The sequence below is a fragment of the Notothenia rossii genome (genome assembly GCF_949606895.1).
Source record: "Notothenia rossii genome assembly, chromosome: 3".
Taxonomy (NCBI): domain Eukaryota; kingdom Metazoa; phylum Chordata; class Actinopteri; order Perciformes; family Nototheniidae; genus Notothenia; species Notothenia rossii.
In genome coordinates this window covers 7,279,874-7,297,418 of record NC_136901.1, presented here as the reverse complement: position 1 = coordinate 7,297,418, position 17,545 = coordinate 7,279,874, and the positions used below count along the sequence as shown (strand labels likewise).

Here is a 17,545-nt window from a genome sequence, read left to right as displayed (position 1 = left end):
TGATGGAAGTGATAGTGCCAACACTATATAGTGTCCTTTAAACCCTCTGGGCCCTTCACAGTAAAGGAAATTTCTTCCAGGTCAGCTGGCTTGTTTGCTTCTCACAGCTGAGTTCTGCTGCCTACTGTTAGCAGCGCACATATAGGATGATTAAAGACGGGCCATGGGTCAAGGGAGTTGGGCACGAGAAGCTGGCACAGAGGAGTAAGTGGTCATGACATGTTTGCCCTCCCCCCCACACATGTTCCAAAGCCCCCGAGGCCTTTCCCCGTGTCAGGAAGGCTCAGGGAAGAGGCAGATGCATGCATGCCACGAAATATGGCAAGTGGAAAAGCCGCTGAAGCCTGGGCATTGAGATGCAGAGCGTAAATGCCAGTTTGTGTTGTGGGGTTGAATTACAGTGCTAGGGAAGGAATGAATGCAGAGGGAGATGAGAGAGCAGCGATGTCTGAAGAGGTCAGATCAGAACACACTGTTCAAAGCAGATCAAGTGGAGATTTCCATAGGTTTTAAATGTGTTCGCTAAATTATGAAGTGTTAATGAAGACAATTCTCTTTAGAAACTCCGTCTGGAGGGATATTTCGGATTATTACCTTTGCAGACCATTTACATGCAGACACATCTATAGTGGGGCAAAAAAGTATTTAGTCAGCCACCAATTGTGCAAGTTCTCCCACTTAAAAAGATGAGAGAGGCCTGTAATTTTCATCCTAGGTATACCTCAACTATGAGAGACAAAATGAGAAGAAAAAATCCAGAAAATCACATTGTCTGATTTTTAAAGAATTTATTGGCAAATTATGGTGGAAAATAAGTATTTGGTCACCTACAAACAAACAAGATTTCTGGCTCTCACAGACCTGTAACTTCTTCTTTAAGAGCCTCCTCTGTCCTCCACTTGTTAACTGTATTAATGGCACCTGTTTGAACTCGTTATCAGTATAAAAGACACCTGTCCACAACCTCAAACAGTCACACTCCAAACTCCACTATGGCCAAGACCAAAGAGCTGTCAAAGGACACCAGAAACAAAATTGTAGACCTGCACCAGGCTGGGAAGACTGAATCTGCAATAGGTAAGCAGCTTGGTGTGAAGAAATCAACTGTGGGAACAATTATTAGAAAATGGAAGACATACAAGACCACTGATAATCTCCCTCGATCTGGGGCTCCACGCAAGATCTCACCCCGTGGGGTCAACATGATCACAAGAACGGTGAGCAAAAATCCCAGAACCACACGGGGGGACCTAGTCAATGACCTGCAGAGAGCTGGGACCAAAGTAACAAAGGCTACCATCAGTAACACACTACGCCGCCAGGGACTCACATCCTGCAGTGCCAGACGTGTCCCCCTGCTTAAGCCAGTACATGTCCAGGCCCGTCGGAAGTTTGCTAGAGAGCATTTAGATGATCCAGAAGAGGATTGGGAGAATGTCATATGGTCAGATGAAACCAAAATAGAACTTTTTGGTAAAAACTCAACTAGACGTGTTTGGAGGAGAAAGAATGCTGAGTTGCATCCAAAGAACACCTACTGTGAAACATGGGGGTGGAAACATCATGCTTTGGGGCTGTCTTTCTGCAAAGGGACCAGGACGACTGATCCGTGTAAAGGAAAGAATGAATGGGGCCATGTATCGTGAGATTTTGAGTGACAACCTCCTTCCATCAGCAAGGGCATTGAAGATGAAACGTGGCTGGGTCTTTCAGCAGGACAATGATCCCAAACACACCGCCCGGGCAACGAAGGAGTGGCTTCGTAAGAAGCATTTCAAGGTCCTGGAGTGGCCTAGCCAGTCTCCAGATCTCAACCCCATAGAAAAATCTTTGGAGGGAGTTGAAAGTCCGTGTTGCCCAGCGACAGCCCCAAAACATCACTGCTCTAGAGGAGATCTGCATGGAGGAATGGGCCAAAATACCAGCAACAGTGAAAACCTTGTGAAGACTTACAGAAAACATTTGACCTCTGTCATTGCCAACAAAGGGTATATAACAAAGTATTGAGATGAACTTTTGTTATTGACCAAATACTTATTTTCCACCATCCTTTGCAAATAAATTCTTTAAAAATCAGACAATGTGATTTTCTGGATTTTTTTATTTTTCTCATTCTGTCTCTCATAGTTGAGGTATACCTAGGATGGAAATGACAGGCCTCTCTCATCTTTTTAAGTGGGAGAACTTGCACAATTGGTGGCTGACTAAATACTTTTTTCCCCCACTGTATGTGACACACAACAGGAAAACAGGAGTGCTAAGAGTATTTATGGCTTTAAATTAAATTATTTTCTCTAAAAACCTCAAGGCTTTCAAATGGATACAACAATATTGTCTCACTGGATTCATAGGGTTATAAAATATTAAGAGCATATAAGTCAGCCATGCATTGTTACATGGGCTACAGGCAACACAGACGTCTCATTCATCCTTTGCTATGATAATGTTTCTATTTATTATGATGAGTCCCCGAGGACCTTTAGACGACTGCGCTCTGCATCATCCCTCGGCTAGCACGGCCTTCTGAGTTATTTAAGGAGACCCCTCGTCGGAGAGAGCGAGTAAACAGAGAGTGTGTGGGAACAAATAGGGATGTTTTTACATAACAACGCAGATGGACTCTAACCAATAACTTGGACAAACGGTTCTTTGTAAAAACGTATGAGCAAACATTTGCTTTCTGGCTTCCTTTGTTGTTGCCCTCCAGCCATGTCATCGCTCCTTTGTCTCTGACACGGCAATGGCATCATGGAAATCTTGTATGTTTCACTGTAAATGCATTTGACAACAACATATAAGCTTCATTGTCCTCAAGCCCTGAACACAAAAACATATGCAGTGTAGCATTGGCTCTTTAGCTGAAGAAAGAGAACGATACAGATTGTTTTCATCAAATATTTCATGAAAATCCACAGTCAAAACCTGTGAAATTGAAATAAATGACATTTCTCAATCTAATAACATACTGGTGATAATCATGTTTTCTCACTTTCTCTTTGGATTGTGTGGAGATTGTTACATGTTTACGATGGAAGGGCCTGAACAACCAGGACATAATGATGACAACACTGAACCAAATACCGGTAAAGTGCCTTTTGGCCTTTCCTTACCATACAGATGGGCTAAATGGGTCAACAGACGGGGGCGTGTGTGAGTGTTTCCCTCCTGGTCCAGACCTGACCTCCTGCTTGTGGAGATTCAGCAGAGAAAAAGCTGCCGACGCGGCCTAAAAGAAGCCGTGACCTGTTTGCATCACTTTCTAACTGTATACAGTGCACAGCTGTAATCTGCTCCGAAATAAACTCACGGTGGAACATATTGATCCCATTAATTATTCTCTCTGATGTGCAGTACTTTTGGAGGTTATAGACCAACTTAGCTCGTGCTATATGAGGACAGGCTACACCTGGGGGCAGAACATATGTGAAAAGCTTTATAAAACTCAACAAGAGGTGATTAAACTGCAGCTTGTTTGTACTCCCCTTCAAATATGCTTCTTAGTGGCTGGTGGCATAATTATGGTATTTCATAAGTTTAACCGGCAACTTAGCAATGCTCCGAAACAGGAATGTATATTTGATCTGATGGATTTAAGACTGAAAATACGCTGAACAAAAATATAAACGCAACACTTTTGTTTTTGCTCCCATTTTTCATGAGATGAACTCAAAGATCTAAAACATTTTCTATATACACAAAATAACCATTTCTCTCAAATATTGTTCACAAATCAGAAAAAAATCTGTGATAGTGAGCACTTCTCCTTTGCCGAGATAATCCATCCCACCTCACAGGTGTGGCATATCAAGATGCTGATTAGACAGCATGATTATTGCACAGGTGTGCCTTAGGCTGGCCACAATAAAAGGCCACTCTGAAACATGCAGTTTTGCTTTATTGGGGGGGTCTGGGGGGGTCCGAAAACCAGTCAGGTTTAACCCTAACCCTAACCCTAACATGTCACCCATTGAGCATGTTTGGGATGCTCTGGATCGGCGTATACGACAGCGTGTTCCAGTTCCTGCCAATATCCAGCAACTTCGCACAGCCATTGAAGAGGAGTGGACCAACATTCCACAATCAACAACCTGATCAACTCTATGCGAAGGAGATGGGTGACATGTTAGGGTTTAACCCTAGGGTTTTCGGACCCCCCCAGACCCCCCCAATAAAGCAAAACTGCACGTTTCAGAGTGGCCTTTTATTGTGGCCAGCCTAAGGCATACCTGTGCAATAATCATGCTGTCTAATCAGCATCTTGATATGCCACACCTGTGAGGTGGGATGGATTATCTCGGCAAAGGAGAAGTGCTCACTATCACAGATTTTTTCAGATTTGTGAACAATATTTGAGAGAAATTGTTATTTTGTGTATGTAGAAAATGTTTTAGATCTTTGAGTTCATCTCATGAAAAATGGGAGCAAAAACAAAAGTGTTGCGTTTATATTTTTGTTCAGTGTATGAATTCAGTGTTTTGTGTAGGAGCACCAGAGTTACTGTTTACATTGGTGACAAGTAGCACAGATTGGAGAACTACTGAATTGTCACAATGTAGTCAAATTGCATAAAATGAATGTAACATCACTAGAAGGCAAACACACACCATGTGCACAGTCGCTCTGACATGACCTTAGCAGCGTCCTCAATTGCCGCTGCTGCCCTGAGGTTAAGCTGCCTGCCAACATAAAAAAAAAAATGAAAACATTATGAGGCTATCTTCATCAAGTACATCTATTTTCAACCTTTTCAGATTTGGCTGGCTTAGTGGGGACATTCTCATTTTGTATGTTGCAATTTCACACAGCAACTAAAACCTGACAGCAGTATAAGGGCCAGCTGATATCTAGATGGCATGATACAAATAGAGGTGTTAGGATTTTGCAGCCTACAATAGGTGTAGAAATGTTTCAGGTAGGATTATATGGAGAGTTTCACCTGGATGCCCTGCGGACTTCTTTTGCCTGAGAACTGGACATGAGACAGAATCTTAGGCTCCAGCCTGACACAGATGATTGAGGGAAAGCAAATTCCCCTGACACCTCCAGGTTGAAGTAATGTAAGGCACATCAGGTCTTTTGTCATATGTTCCATGAAAGCACTTTAAAAGGGCCAGAGGTTGGCTTGGAACATATTAGGAATGATCTTTGTGCTCTGGGGAAACACTGAGACAGCTGCAACCCACACAAACACAAAAGCAATACAGCTTTGAAATGTCTTTGAATGCCTCGTGGGAGCTCCACTGTACATTGTCCCCACATCCCTCAATGATCAGTTCTTTTGTTTACAGCACACAAGAACCACCTTTATGGAAGCAATGTGCAACACCAGTGCAGTGAGTTTGCCTTGCAGCGTAACTAGATGCACATGCGTAATCTAACCAAGGTAAATCACATGGAAACCAAACGGTGGATTTAGGATTATCCTACCACTTCCCATTACATCTCAAGATTATCTCCCTGCATGTCCATAGGGAGAGGAGATATGGACACGAGAATCAGCTCGACATCCTCTGTAATCTTTATGCAGTAGGAAATTGTCGTCTCTTAAAAGCATGGCACATTGACTATTCACTTTAATCTGTTGTTGCCCTCCCACTAGCACTGCAGCAGATGATTGGGCATGTCCGCCCTCATCAGCAGGTCTTAGGCTCCCTGCTGGGGCCAGACTGAGCTGCTGACCAGGTTGTTAGGGGCTGTTGGAACAGCTTAGGTCATTCAAATCCTAACCGCTGACAGCAGGGGGGTCCCAATAGCCCTCCTGAAGCACAATATGGGTTAATCTGGATAATTTAGCCGAACGCATTTCTCTCCAGACACATTTGTAATGCTGTATAATGACCATAAAACGAAAGAGACCAGAGACTGTGGAGGGAGCTGGGCAGAAAGAAAAGGATGCTCATTCGTCTTCGGTTTCATTTCGTGACTTTGCCGAGGTTAGTGTGGATGAATCTGTGTATAGATGTTCAGCCTCAGGCCCCTCTTTTTTTCGTAATAGACATCAGATGGAGGGCAGTGTGAGTCGAAACACAGATTTCTGCCACAGAGTGTGGAGGAATGTTTTGAAGTTTAAATGTTGTGAAGCGTGGGTTTGGGTTCATCTGTTCTCACCATCTTCGCTGGAGCTACTAAAATAATTTGAAAGCCGGGTGGGATTAATGCCACAGTTGAGTGCGACAGACGGAGACACCTGTCAATCATTCAAGCCCACACATTGCATGTTAACCCTTACTTTGTCTTGTTGGTAAGATAAACCATGATTTGGACATACATTTTGAGCACACACTGTATAAACACAAGCTCTTGGTAAGTCAAATAGGAAAACATCTGCTGACCCCAATGCTTCTTTTCCCTTTGGTGACGACTACAAATTAAAAGCAACTCAAAGCAGGGGGAAATGCAAACATTACACAACATGGAAACAGCTCGCATCATCACTTTAGTGAGAGAGAACATATAAATAAGGATTCTAATTGTTGGTGTATTCAGCAAATGGTTGCACAGCAAGAGCTATTTATTTAATTGAATTGCAGCAACGCATCTGCAGTTTGGGAACATGCCTGTGAAAGAGATTTATAAACGTTTTCCACAGGAGATGATTTTATTTTTATTTTCAAGGATGACATCCCAGGAAGCTGAGATAGAAAAAGCCAACACTCTGGATATCATCTCCTGCCTGTCCGTCCGTCTGCTCTGGATCAAACTCACGGAAAGGTCCAACAAAAGCTCAATGTTCCACGTATTGTGAGCATGATAAGTTTCCCAACCGCTGGACAAAGCACTTGCAGCGCTGGTTTCCCTCCGCCCGCTTCACGCTTGCCTGAGCCTGAACACACGACGAGCCAAACCCGAAGGCACGGGTTGGGGGGGCGGAGGGTGGAGGGTGGAGGGGGCTGGCGAGGCTGCACACGAGGAGGAGGGGAGATGTAAGAAAAAGATCCAAAGTGTTTTGATTTGCGAGCACGCGGGGTGTGTGGATGCATGCTCTCTGCGCGTTCACTCTCACCTTGGGTTTCCATCCCTCCCTCTCTGCTCCTCTCACTTTCTCCAGCACTCTCTGCCTCTTTTCAAGGTTACTCACTGTTGTTTCTCTCCGACTGGAATCCTTGCACGCTTCTCTTCCTTTCTGTCGGAGGACCATGTGAGGCTCTTCAATGTAAGTGCCTCCTTTGTTGCTTAATTCACTTTCATTGGGACCATTCCTTTAGAGGCAATGGGTTTAGGGTCTGTTCTCTTTTTCTTCCTCGCAGCACATGCACAATGGGATGTTATCCATCGGAGGGGCGGAGTGGGTTGGGATGGGAGGGGTGGGGGTGTTTAGGGGGCTTGATTGCTCCATGTGGTCCAAGCGTGGGAGTTGCTGTCATTGTCTCAGCGCAGCTTCTGCACAGATTGTCTTCAGTTTGAAACCGGGTTTTTCTGCATGTGTTGCTCATTGACTCTTGGTTGGCTTTGTATATGATAGTAAGGACCTCAACATTCCTCATTCAAAGTATGCAAGAGTTTGATTTAACTGTAAGTGGAGACAAACAACCATTGTTCAAATGGAAACAATGAAATGCAAAGTTTGTTATATCAGTATACACAACATAACTTCAAACTAGGGATGTTATGCCTTAATACTTCAAAGGTTTTCCACACTTTTAATGTGCTTAAATGTGATTTGTCCACAGCTTTCACTCAAACTAAACAATTTGATTGCAATGCATTTGTACCTGTGAATAATTCATTGGGTCAAATATTTACATGGTGAAGTGTGTTTGAGTATTTTGTTTGAAACACAGTTCAACCAAATGACATTTCTTTCTATCCTGCATGCCAGGTTGTTTTTCCCACTAGCTTTTAGCTGTATCCTGCAAGTACACAGAAGCCCTTTGTTTATGTGTGCCAACGTATTACCCAAGTTATTCTGTGTTCTTTGTGTACATGAGCCAATGGCAAATTGCTTGTTTGGACTTCTGTGCATATAATGGAAGCCAATGTTCCACGTTTGAACTAAATAAATCATAAAGCTAAATCTTCAGTTTGTCAGTATAATGGAGCTCGTTTGTATACCTTGTTAGTCTCTGTGGTGACCTCGGAGTAAACAAACATAAGATACTCAATACTAAGAGATACAGACTCTTTAGGATTTTTCTAAGAGCTGTATAAAGTTTATAACGCTAAATAATATAAGCAATGTTTTGAATGCACAAGCACACTCACATCTTCTCATTCAAAGCAATAACTTTGATTGACAATACGGTACGCTTCTCATTATATCTCACTGTGTTTTGTGGAATTATTCAGTTTTGATTGCATTATTCTTCATTAAATTCCGTCACTGCTTAGAGCTGCTGGGTTTTAATGCAAATATGTACCCACTCTCTGCAAAGATTTAAAAAAGTACAGTTCACATTAAATTCCCTCAGGTCTGCATGCATTTCTGAGAGGTTCCAACATTTAACATCCTCCCACTGCAATGCAATGTGTCTGAAGTGAATTGCAACTGACATGGTCAATGAATAATACAGAAGTGTATACACTCTGTTATCAATTATAGACCACTTAACCAGGCTGCATGCTGAACACAGAGGTTTATAGTGAACATGTGTGTTTATCTGCATTCCTCTTTCGCAGGTTCTTTTTGTAAATGCTTGCTCTGTATTTTCAGACTGTTGCAATGGTCTCTGCAAAGCGCTTGGTTCATGAAAGTCGCCACACAAACACACACAGCTCTGAATATTGAAAAATGCTGTCAAATGGATTGAGCTGTTGGTGCAATCAACGGGATGTCTATTTGGCCGATTGAGCCGCGGTAATCTACAACTTACTTAAATGCACGATATATCTCGGCGCTGGACTGAAACCTATGAATCATCGAAATGTATTTTCCCCTCCAGAAACTCTGAAAAACAACCCTGTCGTATAGACAAATGGCAATTCCTGTTTCATGCATTTTAGTGATGGTTTTGCAAGCCAAAGAGAGTGAGGAAGTGTTTTAAGAATCACACACGGATGATGATTTACTTATGAGGTTTTAACATGAAATGTTTTGAGGAATTGTTTTACTTTATTCATAAGGCCCGGGCCACATTATGCTTATCTTTTGTAGATTAGATTTCCAGTAGTCGTGGCAGCGCATTGACCTTTTCCCTTGAAGACGGATGAAATGTTTCATTATTCACTTCTAGGCGAGCCAACATAAACCGTTTGAGGTAGCCATTACTGCTGCGGTCATGGACGTATTCACACTTCATAACATCCTCAGTCCCTCCATTTCTCATTATGGATTCTACACACTCCATCCTCTATCCGTCCTGACACGTGGAGAGGATGGTGCTCCTGAATGCAGCAGGATGTGACAGTTGGGTACCTGGAGCTACTGGCGCTGAGCTAAGATGAAGTGAAACGGTGTGAGGATGACGTACAGGTAAAGTGAAGGTGTTGGGAGAGGACATGTTGTTTTTAAGACTCTGTGCCCAGTGGCATTTATCTGAGTTGTATGAGTAGTTGAAGGTAACACTCTCCTTTGGTTGCTACAGTAGCTGCTGTTGCTAGAAGCACAGTTCTTCGACTGTCTATTCCTCGCTGTTGTTGTTTGTACCAGGAACATTTCTTTAAATTCCATTATATTTTGGTTAGTAATAGGAAAAACTGCTCTGATTTTTTAAATATTACATTGCACATTAAAAAAAGTCCCTTTGCAGTCCTGACTGTCTGCAGTATGCTCAAATTATTCCCAGTTTTAACACTCTGTTTGCCATATTTGGAGCCCAGCAGGGTATCGAGCTAGGAGGCCATGGCATCAGCGACTGCCAATGAGTCCAATCTTTTTCATGCCGAGCCAAACCCCCCACATTCCAACTCTAAAATCCCATCTCTCCGCTGAGGACTTTGAGAGCTTGGCATTCACGTTTCAGCTCCCCAGCAGCCAAACTATGGCTCCTTGCAACCTCCTTGTCTCACACGAAAGCTCAAGAAAATGAATAGAAAGAAAAGACAGGGGGGGAGATCTTGGAGAAAAGTAGGGGGAGTTTTAAAAGGCATTTTATTTGCAGTGAAGCCTTTAATCTACCCTCGGGTGATTGGGCTTAATGAAAGGGCTGGTTTGTTCTCCGGGTGACCAAACATGGCACTTGAATGTTTGTCTGCACAATGACAAAGCTTGAGAGAGCCAAAGACACTTGGCGATGAGATGGACCGTGAACTAGTCAAGTGCCCGGTTCTCTTCTGTCTGTGCTCAAACACAAAGCTACGTGTAGGCGATCCAACTTCTCTCAATGTATTGTGTCCTTGTGCCAGCCACTTCAGGACAATAGTGGTTTCTTACTATTGTTTAATGTGCTGGGAAACTTGTGAAGAGAGCACTACAGCTAAAAACACTCCCGTCAGAATGACAATAATCTGTAATACATAATCATAATATTTCAGGAGTTGCTATCCAGATCAGCCTTTGCTTGACAAACTTATCTTCAATACGGTTCATGCAAAAGCCAATCAAAAGTGATGCGGTTTGTGCAACAGTTAATTGCAATGTCAATCAACAACACTTTGATTTGGGTAACACCAACAGAGAAAAGCGAGTTCATTTCTGAATAAAAAGTTACATTTGTGTATTGTAGCTGGTGTTAACTGAATGACATCATAGCAAATTAGGGCTGGTTGCTCAAAATCAGTTTAATCTCATAAGGATACAATGCCAGATTATATTTTACCATAGAAACCAGACGTATATTGAAGCAATGCAAGAGCAGTGTTCATGTTGGTATGCAGTTTCTGGTACCGGTCAGACATTAAATATAATCCAAGCAGTCAAAGTGAACTTTTAGGTCATAACTTTAAATTAGGCGTCGAAGCGATACACAACCAATATCAAACTCTAAAAATAAAAGAGTGGAAATACTGTGTTCATGTTACAAAGTAATCCACCGGGAATGTGCACTTATTGCCGAAATGTGTTTGCCAAGTCAAACACTTTTGCATTTCTTTGTAGGCGCCATCTGCATTGGCACCCCTGCTGAGCCAAGTCAGCCGTCCCAGTAAAATGATTTAGTGCGTTTTTTGTTCACGCGGTGCTGTTGTCTTTATGAACATGGCTTAACAAAGAATTCGCACCAGACTCGAGACTTCAGCGCCACAAAATTGCTACTTGAAGAGTCCATCTGTTCAATCTGCCCCGCTCACTGACCTCCTCACAGTGTCGCTGTCCTAAAACCAACCGTCGTTGGCCAGACAAACTGTCTATACTTGGCGGTAATTCACTGACAATATTTTGGAGGCAAATAACGGAAATATACTGGACAAGGAGAGTTCTCCAAATGTCTCCACGACGACGAGTGTTATTGATGTACACCAGAAAGCTCACGGTTGAACTGGGGCAATAACACATGTGACCCTGAATGACTTGAAAGACTCAACGAATGATCAGCGATGGAGTATTATCATTGAAGGGAAGACATTGATTATCTGATTATTATTAGAGGCAACATAACCCTGATCTTAGTTTGTCTAAAAGAAGACAACAAACCAACTCCTTAAAACCAACAGTATATCATTTGAAGATTATTCTCAGACATAACAAATGGACACTATTTGTCTCATGTAGTTCACAAAGTGGGTGCATGTGCAGCTTAGTAATGCATTGATTAAAGCCGAAGCATTGTGTGCATACCGCTGCCTGCGTTAATCAGCTCTTTGATTAGCTGAAGCTCAGAGTCGATATCGGGCCGACAAGCAGAAACGCATCGATGTTTCAGGTGCAGCGTTGCGGTTTATAACCAAAACCTCAACTTCCACAAAAATGAAGACAAGCTTTCAAAAGAATGGACACAGACATATTTTTGGCCGGCAGCACTGCCACCAATGAATCCGAACATTATGGCACCCAGGGCCAACACAATATACAACCGAGATTTTAACAACAGTAAGATTATAACTAACTAAACTGAAATAAGTCTTTGTCTCTATGTATGTCTCTGTCCTTTGAGCCTCTTGGCATCTGATCAACGTTGCAATTGGCGAGTTTATTGCTAAACAAGGAAATCTAGTGTTGAGTTGTTTGGATGAACATTTCTCGAGAAATCTGCAAAAACAGAGCAAGCAATTTGATCACTTTTGGTCTTGAGGGAAAACCACAGAAGGAATGTGTCCAGTCAGCAGTATCACAGTCACTGCGAAACCACAGTGTTTGGGAAAATTGTACCCAAATGTAGTGATAAAAGTTACATCTGAACTGTAAAAGCAAGAAAAGGGTACAACCTGATGCGTCCAATAAGAATGTATTTCCTTTATGATAAGGTCATATATTCTTAGTTACTGAGCAATTTTCCATCACCTTATATGACAGTGTTATTTCGGACTTCTGTGCATCTACACAATATATATTGATTTGCATAAATAACATATTTAGCAAGTTTCTCTACGCACCTTCAATGTTTATTGCGTACATCTGATATTATGACACTATATGACAATACAGTCAATGTTGCATCGTTTTTTTCAAAAAATGGTGCACCACAGGGCCATCGTGAAGGAACCCTGGTGTTTGTGGCAAATCCCTGTGCCAATATATTACATTACATGTTAGACGCTTTTATCCAAAGCAACTTACATACTCAATACTGTGGGCAATCCCCACAGGAGCAATTTGGGGTGAAGTGTCTCAGGGACACAACGACATGCTGACTGCAGTGGGGTTTGAACCTGTGCTCCTCTGATCTGAAAACCAACGCACTATCCACTGCGCCACACGCCTCGTTATATTTCTTTACATAATCACTAGTGTTGGCTTCTTCATGATCTACTGCATTTATAAATTGATAAGTGTTAAATAGGAGAGGATCCTCTATGCATGGAAGGGTCAAACACTTAAACACACAATGATGTTTTTAGCCACCTTGTTTAGAATCGATTACTTAGTGCCAGCAGAGAAGGCAAACTGAAATGTTTGATGCTGTGCATTTCAAGGGAGAGTAATGCAATATCACTAATGGTCTTATAGATTGCTTTGCTTGCTTTGGAGAGCAGTAACTACAAACACGCAAGCACACACACAGTCCAACAATGTCTCTTTCCAAGCTTTGGAAAAGTGCTGTGGGAGGTTTTTTGATTGAACTTCTGAGGTCAATGTGTGTGTGTGTGTGTATGTGTGTGTGTGTGTGTGTGTATGTGTGTGTGTGTGTGTGTGTGTGTGTGTGTGTGTGTGTGTGTGTGTGTGTGTGTGTGTGTGAGCCTGGCAGTATTTTTCTGTGCTGATGTTAGAAGAATAGAGACGAGGTGTTGGCTCAGCCTGAGGGGACAGCTCAAGTTCGATACATAAACAAGACATGTAGAAAGGGCAAGGGACCCTGTTGGAAGCAAATGTCATTCGCTTATAGAAGCTCTGTCTCCCCGGGACGCACGTCGATCTGTCTGTGTACCCGAGTGTCAGCCTGTCTAAATATTGCATTAGAAGTCACAGACATATTTGTATATACTGTACGTGTTGAACCTTCTCCATTTGTTTATTAATTCTGTGAGAAAGTAAGTGTTAGTTGAGACGCTAGTTTGTGCAGCACACACATGGAATCTCAGGAACTCTTCCTTAACTTTGGAAATGTGGCTAGTGAACACAATCCAGACAGCAACTTCCCCAAGAGTGTCACAATCTAATGATTTAAACACACTCCCTGCTCCAACACATTGTAGTGATAGATATGTCCCGCCCCTTAGCCTGAGTGGTTGAGCAATCACAACAGAGTCGGCCAGCTAACCAATCAGAGCTCTGGTTTCAGACAGAGGGTGAAAAGAGGTGCTGCAGCACAGGCAGTATGAGACAAATAAAGAGCTTTTTGAACATAAAGCATGGAGACATGTCACAGTAGAGGCACAACATACAAATATGAGCCTGAAAATGAGCCTCATAAAAACATTTCAATGTTCCTAAATTAATTCAAAAGAGACACTATGTTTCATTTTTTGGTTTTACATTTGGATCTCACATGCCCTCAAACAGCTGTAAACCTGCTAAGCAGATCATTTAAGATGATTAAAATCACACCTGAGCTTGAACACAGTGCTAAATATTTCAAACTATTAATGATCCGACTGGGACCATCATTTATTCCATTTATAATTCATGGCTGTCTTATAGTGTAGTCCCCTTGCCATCACACTGTACGAAGCCCCCTCCCCACCTTCATACAAAATGCATAAACTTTGATTAATGTTCACGCTTTGGATTCCTCTCACCGACTTTCATAGTCATGTGTATTCCCCGCTTACATCTCGGATTCTTTTTATGGCCGTACAAGCTTTCGTATTCAGTACAAGCAAAGTGAGATGTTCCCACTTCCTGCTTCTGCTGTGTGAGTGTGTGCACTCTCCCTGTCACAGGTGATGGCAGGCCCATAAATCTGAATATTTCCTCACTGCCAGGCTAAACTATAGTACATTAACCATAACATTACATTTATCACACACACGTACGGTACACACACACACACACACACACACACACACACACACACACACACACACACACACACACACACACACACACACACACACACACACACACACACACACACACACACACACACACACACACACACACACACACTGCAGAGACTGGAGAAAGGGAGGTCGGAGAGGCTGACATTCACTTATAACTTATTCATGCTTCACACTGTCATTTGGCCTAACTGGGAAAAAGTCAATTTTTTTATCACGACAGGGTGTAGCAGCAGTATATGACTTTAAAATAACAGCTTGCTATCAAATAGGATTTCCTATTGCCTCCTTCAGGGCTCCAAATGAAAAAGTTAAGCCACCCAAAGTGTGGTATGGTATTATCAATGCATTTCTGTGCACACGGTAGGAATCTGTGTCGCAGCTGGAGCAGTTTCAGGCTCGGCGGATTGAATCATCAAGAAAGAATTATCCTGAAAGGTCACAAGTGCTACTGAACCGTCTTCTCCCATGTATGAATAGTCTGAATAAATATGTCTCGTGTCATTTTATAATGACATAAGAAGAGCTTCTGCTGTTCTTGATGAAGTGAGCCTGAGCTTAACTCTATTCAGGAGGTTCAGGAGTTATACAACTTCCAGAGACAAATGGTGCGGTGACTGGGTGCAAAACACAAGCAGAGCATTGTGGGGAAAGTATGTTCATGCACTAATTGGAGGGTTTCACATTTGGACATCATTAGGAATTTAATTTGAATATGACAATACTTCACGGGACAATATGAGACCCTAATGATAAGCTTCCACTCTGGGCTCAACAATAAGAAGTGAAGGTTTTTTTAATTTTTGCTTCATCACACCATTATTTCACTCAATACAGCCAGGCGGCTCTGCTGCACTTTCTCTGTGTGAGCTTTTTAATAGATAATGCAGTGACGCCTGAAATAGCACATTAGCTTGAAGAGAAACTCAGCTGTGTGTCACAGTGGTCGTCGTCTCATGCTTCCCACACGCTGCATGATATCCAGAGACTTATTAAATGCAGTGGGTGTGCAATTATCTCATGTTAGTCTTGATATTATATTAGCTTTGGTAATGTTATAGCATGTACAATTATCTCTCATTTTTGCACATTTTTTAATTAACTTTGATTAGAGAATATATTTTAGGAGCTGGTAACATCCTGAATGAGACCTGACCTGGAATTAAACCTTTTCCCCCTCTCAATATAAGAAAAATAATTAAATCACAAGCTCGTTGTTTTAGGATATCAGGTGTTTTTCATTGGGATTATATAAAGTTGTCATGGTGTGCCAGCTGGTGTTGGTTTGGGTGGAGGTCGAGCAGAGAGGATGTGACTCCGAGTCTTTTCCGTGACAGTTTGAGGACACATTGGCTCTGCTGACAGCGAATGATGATGGTGTCTGACACGCATATATATATATATATCCAAGTGTTTATGTGTGTGAGTCCATCTGTGAGTATTTTTATCAGTATTTTTGTGTGTGCTCTTGGCCATTGAAGTGTCCGTGTGCTTCATGTGTTTGGGCTGATTTGCATTAGCCTCTATGACAGAGGACGACCTTGAGCCATTGCTGCTGGTGAATGTGTCAGATTCAAGCAATGGACCTAATTATGTGAGTGTGTGTGTGTGTGTGTGTGTGTGTGTGTGTGTGTGTGTGTGTGTGTGTGTGTGTGTGTGTGTGTGTGTGTGGTTGTTGGTATGCATGCATGATGTCCAAACATGGCTACTGGATGCTCTCAGCTTTGTCATAAAATGTGACAGGAAATGGCTCTTCTTTATCGCCCTGGAAAATTCTGTTTTTATCACATCCACTTTGATGTCCTAGTCAAAAGGAGCCGGCAGAGTAAAGACTCAGTTTATCATTGCTCACTTTAAACTCGATTGCCTCATGTTCCTTGTTATATTCACAAACAGCAGTGAATCAAAATATTTCCGTTGAACGCCTGACCTTTTTGGAATTCTCTCACTCACAATGGCATTTGAAATAATCTATAAAATGCTTCCTTTTCTTAAGAGAATCTCACGTTCAGTACTCTTGAATCACCGGAGGGGATGTTTGTGACGGACAGCTCACGTACACAGATGGACATGATTATACACACACACACACACACACACACACACACACACACACACACACACACACACACACACACACACACACACACACACACACACACACACACACACACACACACACACACACACACACACACACACACACACACACACACACACACACACACACACACACACACACACACACACACACACACACACACACACACACACACACAATCCTCGTTTCAAGTCTGTTGAATCACCTAATAAACGCTCTCAGTCATAATGAGTGGTCTCTTCTGTGGGCGTACTAGTGGGCACATTTAAAGGGTCAGTTCACCAAAACTACACTAATTAAAAGTGACTCAAAGCCATTTACATTTTTATCACTTCTCTTCTACCAAAAATATCCACTTCAGAGGAAGTAGTGCATCGTTATTTGATGTTTATCACGACTTTATCTCCTGCTCCCCCCTCTGTATCTCTTCATCTGTCTGCATGGCTCCCCCTCCCCCTCTGTTCCTCTCTTAAACCTGTTTTCGGGGGCCTTTCTGTATTAGTTTGTCCCTGATTAGATCAGTGTATTCCCTGATTTCACTTGACAGAGACAGATAGCTCACAGACTCTACAACATCATCTAAATCCGCAGAGTCTCTGTCCGGCTGGCACCAGCTGCATCTTCTCCTCTCTGATTGAAGCCACGCTTTACTGCCCCGCACGTCAACTTAGTTCAAAAGGCCAGAGGTCAGCGAGAGGGTAAATCTGTTTTGCATTTCACGAAAGTGCCCAAACTTTGACTAACTTTAAATGAGTAAAAATGTAGTCAGGGCGCCAAAGGGAGACACTAAAGCACTCAAATGTATGCAAGACCGGCTCCCAGCCTCCCATGAGTCATGCAAAATGAATGCATATCTAATGTACTGTCCAAGATAGTGATCAGCAACTGGGAGGGGTTTTAAGACACTGTATATCTAAGTCATAAAGATGCCTCTGGAAGATGGAGCTCATGGATATGTGTAAGTAATGCTCATAT

At 42.4% G+C, this 17,545-nt stretch overlaps 2 protein-coding genes across 5 annotated transcripts in view; one reads left to right on the top strand and one right to left on the bottom strand.

Moving 5' to 3' along the window:
- LOC307034294 (FERM and PDZ domain-containing protein 4-like) overlaps positions 1-17,545 on the bottom strand; it is a 382,085-nt gene that overhangs the window by 140,387 nt on the left and 224,153 nt on the right. The window lies entirely within an intron of this gene.
- Positions 6,702-17,545, top strand: part of LOC307034298 (E3 ubiquitin-protein ligase Midline-1-like) — a 45,932-nt gene continuing 35,088 nt past the window's right edge. The window contains exon 1 of the mRNA XM_079673068.1: positions 6,702-7,153. The gene's annotated coding sequence lies outside the window, so the exon portion shown is untranslated. The remainder of the gene's footprint in view (positions 7,154-17,545) is intronic.